This window comes from Gorilla gorilla, chromosome 2 (assembly GCF_029281585.2).
Source record: "Gorilla gorilla gorilla isolate KB3781 chromosome 2, NHGRI_mGorGor1-v2.1_pri, whole genome shotgun sequence".
Lineage (NCBI taxonomy): Eukaryota > Metazoa > Chordata > Mammalia > Primates > Hominidae > Gorilla > Gorilla gorilla.
The window spans coordinates 82363768-82373441 of NC_086017.1; positions in this window are offsets into that span (position 1 = coordinate 82363768).

The following is a 9674-nucleotide window of genomic DNA, read 5'->3' on the forward strand; positions in this document are numbered from 1 at the left end:
TGTCCTCCCAACATGGCAGCTGGTGATCTGAAAGAGAGAGCCAGTGAACAGAGTAAGCACAGCAAGACAGAGTGAGGGAGCTCGAAATGGAAGCCACAGTCTTTTTTTTAAAAAAACTATCTTTTTTTTTTTTTTGAGATGGGGTCTCGCTCTGTCACCCAGGCCAGGAGTACAGTGTCAAGATCTCAGCTCACTGCAACCTCCACTTCCGGGTTCAAGAGATTCTCCTGCCTCAGCCTCCTAAGTAGCTGGGATTACAGGCGTGTGGTGCCACGCCCAGCTACTTTTTGTAGTTTTAGTAGAGATGGGGTTTCACCCTGTTGGCCAAGCTGGACTCAAACTCCTGACCTCAGGTGATCCACCCGCGTTGGCCTCCCAAAGTGCTGGGATTAATCCAGGCATGGTGGCAGGCACCTATAATCCCAGCTATTTGGGAGGCTGAGGCGGGAGAGTTGCTTGAACTGGCAGGCAGAGGCTACAGTGAGCTGGGATCACACCACTGCACTCCAGCCTGGGTGACAGAGTGAGATTCCATCTCAAAAATAAAGAAAGAAAACTATCTTTACCATTTTTTTATTTTTATTTTTTATTTTTATTTTTTATTTTTTATTGATCATTCTTGGGTGTTTCTCGCAGAGGGGGATTTGGCAGGGTCACAGGACAATAGTGGAGGGAAGGTCAGCAGATAAACAAGTGAACAAAGTTCTCTGGTTTTCCTAGGTAGAGGACCCTGCGGCCTTCCGCAGTGTTTGTGTCCCTGGGTACTTGAGATTAGGGAGTGGTGATGACTCTTAACGAGCATGCTGCCTTCAAGCATCTGTTTAACAAAGCACATCTTGCACCGCCCTTAATCCATTCAACCCTGAGTGGATACAGCACATGTTTCAGAGAGCACAGGGTTGGGGGTAAGGTCACAGATCAACAGGATCCCAAGGCAGAAGAATTTTTCTTAGTACAGAACAAAATGAAAAGTCTCCCATGTCTACCTCTTTCTACACAGACATGGCAACCATCCGATTTCTCAATCTTTTCCCCACCTTTCCCCTCTTTCTATTCCACAAAACCGCCATTGTCATCATGGCCCGTTCTCAATGAGCTGTTGGGTACACCTCCCAGACGGGGTGGTGGCCGGGCAGAGGGGCTCCTCACTTCCCAGTAGGGGCGGCCGGGCAGAGGCGCCCCTCACCTCCCGGACTGGGCAGCTGGCCGGGCGGGGGGCTGACCCCCCCCCACCTCCCTCCTGGACGGAGCGGCTGGCCGGGCAGAGGGGCTCCTCACTTCCCAGTAGGGGCGGCCGGGCAGAGGCGCCCCTCACCTCCCAGACGGGGTGGCTGGCCAGGCGGGGGGCTAACCCCCCCACCTCCCTCCCGGACGGGGCGGCTGGCCGGGCGGGGGGCTGACCCCCCCACCTCCCTCCCGGACGAGGTGGCTGCCGGGCGGAGACGCTCCTCACTTCCCAGACGGGGTGGCTGCTGGGCAGAGGGGCTCCTCACTTCTCAGATGGGGCGGCTGCCGGGCGGGGGGGCTCCTCACTTCTCAGATGGGGCGGCCGGGCAGAGACGCTCCTCACATCCCGGACGGGGCGGCAGGGCAGAGGTGCTCCCCACATCTCAGACGATGGGCGGCCGGGCAGAGACGCTCCTCACTTCCCAGATGTGATGGCGGCCAGGAAGAGGCGCTCGTCACTTCCTAGATGGGATGGCGGCAGGGCAGAGACGCTCCTCACTTTCCAGACTGGGCAGCCAGGCAGAGGGGCTCCTCACATCCCAGACGATGGGCGACCAGGCGGAGACGCTCCTCACTTCCCAGACGGGGGGGCGGCCGGGCAGAGGCTGCAATCTCGGCACTTTGGGAGGCCAAGGCAGGCGGCTGGGAGGTGGTTGTAGCGAGCGGAGATCACGCCACTGCACTCCAGCCTGGGCGCCATTGAGCACTGAGTTAACGAGACTCCGTCTGCAATCCCGGCACCTCGGGAGGCCGAGGCTGGCAGATCACTTGCGGTTAGGAGCTGGAGACCAGCCCGGCCGACACAGCGAAACCCCGTCTCCACCAAAAAAATACGAAAACCAGTCAGGCGTGGCGGCGCGCGCCTGCAATCGCAGGCACTCGGCAGGCTGAGGCAGGAGAATCAGGCAGGGAGGTTGCAGTGAGCTGAGATGGCAGCAGTACCGTCCAGCTTCGGCTCGGCATCAGAGGGAGACCGTGGAAAGAGAGGGAGAGGGAGACCGTGGGGAGAGGGAGAGGGAGAGGGAGAGCCTGTTTTCTTTTTAAGTACTACAGTGACCCCTTATTTATTCAGCAAAGAAATGGACTACTCCACAGTAGTGAATTTTCAAAATAATGCCCTTCAAGCACTAAAACTTTAAACAACACATCTTCAAAACAGCTTTGCTGAGGTATCTATCTTTACCATTTTTAAGTGTGCATTTTCATAGTGTTAAATATATTCACATTGTTGTGCAACGGACCTCCAGAATTTTCATCTTGAAAAACTGAAACTGTACTCATTAAACAACAGCCCTCATTTCTGTTTCCCCTCAGCTTCTGGAAACCACCATTCTACTTTCTGTGTCTATGAATTTGACTATACTAGGTACCTCATACACATAAAAGCATACAGTCTTCGTCTTTTTGTGTTTGGCTTTTTCATTTAGCATAATGTCCTCAAGGTTCATCCATGTTGTAGCATGTGTCCAAATTTCCTTCCTCTTTAAGACTGAATAATAGCTCATTGTATGTTGCTGTGGTTTGGATGTTTGTCCCCTCCAACACTCATGTTGAAATGTAATTGCCATTGGAACCATGTGAAGAAGTAGGACCCTGAAGAGGTGATTAAGACATGAGGGCTCCACCCTTATGGGTGGGTTTAGTGCCTTTTAAAAAGGGCTTTGGGGAGTGGGTTCTCTGTCTGTGTCCTTCTGCTTTTCTGCCATGTGAGGAACACAGTGTCCCTCCCTTCCAGAGGAGACAGCGTTCGAGGTGCCATCTTGGAAGTGGAGATAGGGCTCTTACCAGACACCAAGCCTGCCGGCACCTTGCTCTTAAACTCCCCAGCTTCCACAACTGTGAGAAATAAATGTCTTTATACATTACCCAGTCTATGGCATTCTGTGATAGCAGCACAAAATGGGCTAAGACATGTGTATATATCACATTTTAAAAATCCATTCATCCATCAGTAGGCACTGATGGGACTGAAGGGTCCATGCAGAAAGATGGGTCAGGCCTTCAGTGTGCCAAACTTCCCTTTTGATAAGGTTTCCTAAACTTCCCTTTTGATTCACTTGATGGGGGGTGGATATTAAGAAACAGATTCTTGTATTCCTCCACTGGAAGTGGTAAATCAGTTGGCTTCAGTGGGCCCTGGGAATCTGTTTTTCTAAACAATTGCCCAGGGCATTCTTTTTTTTGCCTTTTTAAAAAATTAAGGTATAATTCACATACCATATAATTCACCCTTTTATACAATTCAGTGGTTTTTATTATATTCACAAAGTTGTGCAACTACCACCACCATCTGAGAATATTTCATCACCCCATAAAGAAACCCACACCCATTAGCAGTCACCCCCCATTCCTCTCTCCCTCCAAGCCCCTGACAACCGCTGATCTACTTTCTGTCTCTATCGATTTGCCTACTCAGGATATTTCATATAAATGGAACCATGTGATATGTGGCCTCTTGTGTCTGGCTTATTTTACTTAGCATAATGTTTTCAAGGTTCATCTACCACTGTCCTGTATATCAATACTTCATTCCTTTTTATGACTGAATAATATTCCATTGTATGGATATACCATGTTTTATTTATTAGTTTACTTGTTGATGGGTCCATGAGATTCTTACCATAAAGGAAACTTGGGGAAAGGCTACATGCTAAATTGTACAGGGAGATCAAAAGCAGATAGGATACCTAGGATGCTTGTAAAAATGCAGGTCTCTGGACCAAACTCCAAATCTCTTGAATTAGAATCAAGGGGAAGCCCAGCAATCTGTCTTTTTTTTTTTTTTTTTTAAAGACAGGGTCTGTCTGTGTCTCACAGGCTGGATGCAGTGGTGTGATCCAGGCTGACTGCAACCTCCGCCTCACAGGCTCAAGCAATCCTCCCACCTTAGCCTCCTGAGTAACTGAGACAACAGGCACATGCCACCATGCCCAGCTAATTTTTTGTATTTTTAATAGACATGGGGTTTTGCCATGTTGCCCATGCTGGTCTCGAACTCCTGAGCTCCAGTGATCTGCCTGCCTTGGCCTCTCAAAATGCTGGGATCACACGCATGAGGCACCATGCCAGGAAGCAATCTGTATTTTGAACAGTCTTCCCAGGGAGATTCTTTTGCCTACTGAAACTTAGTCTTGGAGCAGAAGTGAGGTGAAATGGGTAGCAGGAAAAGTGATTATTCCGAGAACATTCTTTCCAACAGTTTTTAAAGGTAATGTGATGAAATGACAGTTCAACATTTAGCAATATGACTATGTTGAAAAGATATGAACAGAAACCACATGAACACAAAACCTTGAGACATACAGAGGAGGGAGTCAAAGATGAGGCCTTTTACTGTTTTTTCTGTTTTCTGTTCTCTCTCTCTGTAGGCCCTGCCCGCTGGGCAGGCCTGCTCCCAGATCAGCTTTTTCTTATATAAGAATTTAACTAAGTGGATCTAATGCCGTAGACTCTTAGAGCAGAAAAGGACTTGGAAGCTTATCTTGTCCAGTGGCTCCCAAACACAGCTGATCTTCCAAAGATTCTTTTGAAAATCCGGATTTCCAACATTCCCCCTTCCCCTTCAAAGTCTGAGACCTTGCAATCTGCGGCTTTGAAAAGCTCTCCAGGTGAATGTGATGGTCAGCCAGATTTGAGCTCCTCTGGGCCAACACTGTCATTTTTCAGAGGAGGAAATTGAATCAACATCAGCCAACTCAGGGAAAGAGCACTACCTAGAACTTAGGGCTTTTAGGTCCTCATGAATATTCTTTCAAGCCTGTGTTGTCAAAAAGTTCTAATCATTAGAATAAATACTATGTGGAACGTAAGAATTCAGTTGTTGACACCAGGGTGTAAGCCTGTACACAAATGGACTGTTAGATGTAGGTCAGTCTTTGATACCATGGATAGTAGCGGGGCAATGTCAAATTTTGAAAGAGTGAATGATTAACAAAATTGTCATTGTCGTATCAATACTATTTGGAATCAGCAACCACTAGTATTTCAATTCAGTTGATATCTCCCAATGGTCTTATTATTGTTAAAATTTAGAAACTAGAAATTTTGGACATCAGATATATCATAAATATGGATAAAATTCTCACCCACATATATTTACTGTAAACCTGGAAAATAATGACTTTCCAGCTCAGTGGCTCTCCAATCTCACTCTGTATTAGAATCACCTGGGAGTGTTTAAAAACATACCCTTGACCAATTCTGACCTGCAGGACCTGAAGAAATAAAATCTAGAGCCAGGGCCCAGGCTCATGTGTTTTTAAACCAAGCTCCCCCAAGTTATTCTCATGCATAACCAGAGTTGATAACCACTATTGTAGCTCCTTAGCTATCTAATAAAATGAGAATAATTAGAAAACTTTAAATTTCACATCATATTCCTGAGAAACATTTTAACCCAGAATGGGCTTATGAAGGATATCATTCTGTGATCATACAGCCTGGAAATTATAAGTAACATTTGTGTACCACTTTATAATTTACCACACACTTTCATGTACATTTCACCACCCAGGTCGCATTGTTTATTAAGTTTCTATGAAACCTTTTCTGCTTAAGTTCAAAGTGCCGGATTCTCCTGCCCATTCTAAAAATGACTCCGTTAATGAGGCTTTTCTTTTTAGAATTTTAAATTAAGGAAAATGAAAAAAATGTCAGAAAACAGGGCAGAAATGTTTTCTCATGGAAAAGTGTACTATATTTAATAATACCAGGACTCCTTGAACATTGTATGTTGAGATTGGGTTAATTTCAGCCTGGGAGATTCATAGACCCTTGGGGTTGAAGTAATGATAAGAAATGAAACAAGAGGGAAAAATTTAAGTTCTAGCCCAGTGGTTTTCAAATTCTGAAGTGCATGTGAATCAACTGGGGATCTTGTATTAAAATGCAGATTTTGTTTCAGTCAGGCTGGGGTTGGATTTTAGCATCAGCATTTTTAACAAGCTCCCAGGTGACATCAATGCTGCTGGTCTAGAGATCACATTTTGAGATGGGAAGTTCTGGAATGAGGGACAGGCAGTAGGAAAGAAGTCAGGAGATCTGTGGTTTTCTTTTCCACAGGTTCTGCCTCAAAGTCACCAAGAGACTTTGGATAAGTTACTTCACGCCTCAGAGCCCTAGATTTCTCATCCAAAAATAGGGCCGTGGGATTGGTCTAGATCAGAGATGACAAATACCTAATCCTTGTCACTGCTCTCTCAGATGCTGTGGAAAGACAGAAGATCCTGGAGGCAGGATTGTAGTAATTTCTGGTCCTCCAGCCCAAAAAATGCAGGCTGTATCTTCAGAAAGCATCCCAGTTAATTGTAAATTGTCACATACTGCAAACTGTGACCCTGGATCTGATTGTCAAAGCAATTAGGTTTCAAGAGAGTTGGACATTCTCAAAGTGCTAGTGGATGCATTTTGATGGGGAAAGAAGTTGCCACAATAAGAGAGCCTGAAGCACCAAGAGCCACTTTGATAAGAAAGATGCCAAAAGGGAAGGAAGGAGTCTAGCAGGAGATTGGCAGGGGACCCACAGGGGACAGACTCAACCCATTTGATAATGTCCGAGTCCTTGGGTCATCATCTGAAACCTTGGTTTTCCTGTGATGTCAGCTTCAGACCCCAAAACCTGGATTCCTACTAGAGAAAGACCACCTGCCACGACCCAAGCAGGAGAAGAAAGGGGACCCTGCTATGGGCAGAGCCCAGAGCTGCCTCCTACCCACATTCTCCCTTCAGGGCCCAGGTATCCTTTCCAGGCCTGACTGATGCTGGGGCTGTGCTCCTGGGACTTCCCAGTGGGCTCCTGTGCCCCACTGCCTGGAGTCATGCTCCACCATCTCCTAATCTCACGGGAGGCCGTTCATGGGCAGAAACCTTGAGAGTCACGTGGCTGGCACTGCTTTCAGATTTTCAAGGTTAGGGGAGATATTCCCAGAGAAAAAAATACATATTCTTAGGCACACTGTGTCAAGGCATCATGCCAATGACTCTCACTTTTATCTCATTCAAGCACCAAAATGCTGCAAATTTAGTGTTATTATTCCTGTTTTATAGATGAGGAAACTGAGGCTCAGAGAGATAAACTCCCCCAGCTCATGCAGCTCAAATGTAGATGACCTGGCATTTGACTCCAAATCTGATGCTCATCACATTTAATATTACCTCACTGCCTCCCGACCCAGCACTTGGAAAGAATCCACAGAAGCTGAAATTGAGTAAGATTGATGAAACAGAGTGAATTTCATTTCATCTCTCTAGTTCAGGACAAAACAGATGCCCAACACTTTGGAATAGTCCTTGCAGTTCTTGTAATTTTTTTTTTTTTTAAATGTGGACCTAGCTCTTCTGTCTCCAGGTGGTGACAACCTGACCTTGGGGTTCCCGAGTTACAAATAGATGACACAGAGAAGGTGCCTGGGACCCTGATTCTGCCCCTTGAGTGGGGTCTAGTTCCTTCTGGATACAAATTGTGGATGCCCCTAGCAACTTTCTTTTGGACAATCCCCCAAACTGTGCACTCAATTCAATCAAACACGTTTTGAGAAATACAAGCTGCCAGACCCTGAGGCAGGTGCTGAGAGGCAGATACAGGTGAACAAGGCAGATGAGGCCCCCCATCTGGGGCTGATCTTCTGGTTGGGGCATGGCGGGGCAGGGGAGCTGGTCACAAACAAGACATTTCATGTGTAAGGCATATGATGAAAGGGAGCACACAAGGACCCAACCTCAGCAGGCAGCTCAGAAGACCAAATGGATTGAATTAAACTTAATCAACCTTTCCCTGCCTAGAGGAACTTAAACCAAATGAGAGGGCAAGCCATTTCTGCCACCTGGAGCCAGAGCTGCCCTGCCTCTCGTTTGAAGAAACACGCTCTACGGAGGTTGCAATAAATTCCCCTTCAACTTGGCTAACTGCTGATATGCAGAGCCTCTCTCCACCTGGACAGAGAAGCACCAGGCGTTTACACGTGTGCACACCTGCACACGCACACAGATGCACAGCCTACTGCATGCTCAAGGTCATATTTCACATCCTTCCTCCCCACAGGCGAAGCCGAGTGGATGGGGTTTCCTTCAGAGTTTGCCCTGGAAATGCTGTTAATGTAATGTATTTTAAAACCATATCCTTTGTTCTTAGGGGAACATACTAAGATATTAACAGTGGTAGATCTGGGTGGGAGAAGTATGGGGGAATGGCTTTTCTTAATTTTTTTTAACTCTCAATTATTTCTATTTTATAGCTTTTCCGTAAAGAGTATGGGTCACCTGTGAAATACAAAAATTTAAAGAAAAATAAGATTTATCTTGCTACACTACAGCTGCTTTTTAATTCCCATTTGCCCTGGAAGACAAGCAGGCATAAGGTGTCTTTGTGGCTTCATGGCAGGTGTGAGGTATGATGGAAAGGACACTAAACTAGGAACCACAACACAGTTCCCAGCCCTGCAGACCTTTTTAACTTTGGGACTTCGGAGATGTCACTTAACTTCTTCAAGCCTTCATTTTCTCATCTGCAGCATGGGGCAGTAATTGCTCTGAGGAGACGAAATTGGTGCACAAATGTCAAGTGGGAATATTAGTATAATTATTTACATAACTGAAAATTGGCCAATGTTATACTCATGTACAAAGAAGAAAAAACAATGGTTCTGAGAATTATAGCATAGAGGAAGTGGCCCTTGTCAGATGGCCCCAAATGATTCCCACCTCCTGGTATTCATGCCCTTGATAGTGTCCTCCCATGGTGAGGAAGGCTGACCCATGTAACCAATAGGATGTTGCAGAAATTAGAGCACGTGGCTTCTGAGGCTGAGAAATATGGTTTGGCTCTGTGTCACCACCTAAATCTCATCTCGAATTGTAATTGTTGAGGGAGGGATCTGGTGGGAAGGGATTGGATCATGGGGGTGATTTCCCCCATGCTGTTCTCATGATAGTGAGTGAATTCTCATGAGATCTGATGGTTTAAAAGCATTTGGCAATTCCCCCCTCTCTCTCTTTCTCCTGCTGCCATGTAAGACTTGCCTTGCTTCCCCTTTACCTTCTGCCATGATTGTAAGTTTCCTGAGGCCTCCCTAGCCATGTGGAACTAAGTCAATTAAACCTCTTTTCTTTATAAATTACCCAGTCTCAGGCAGTTCCTTATAGCAGTGTGAAAACTGACTAATACAAATACGTCGTGACTCTGCCTTATATTCTCTTGGGTTATTCATTCTAGAGGAAGCCAGCTGCCATGTCATGAGGACACTCAAGTGGCCCTATGGAGGGGTCCTACAAGTAAGGACCAGAGGCCTCCCTGTCAACCTGCCAGCAGGTGTGAGCCATCTTGGAAGCAGATTCTCCAGCCCAGATCTTCAGATGACCACAGGCCCAGGTGACCTCCTGACTGCAACCCCAAGCCACAACCATGCAATGAGCCACTCTCTCTTTCCTGCCTACCATAAACTGTGTGAGAG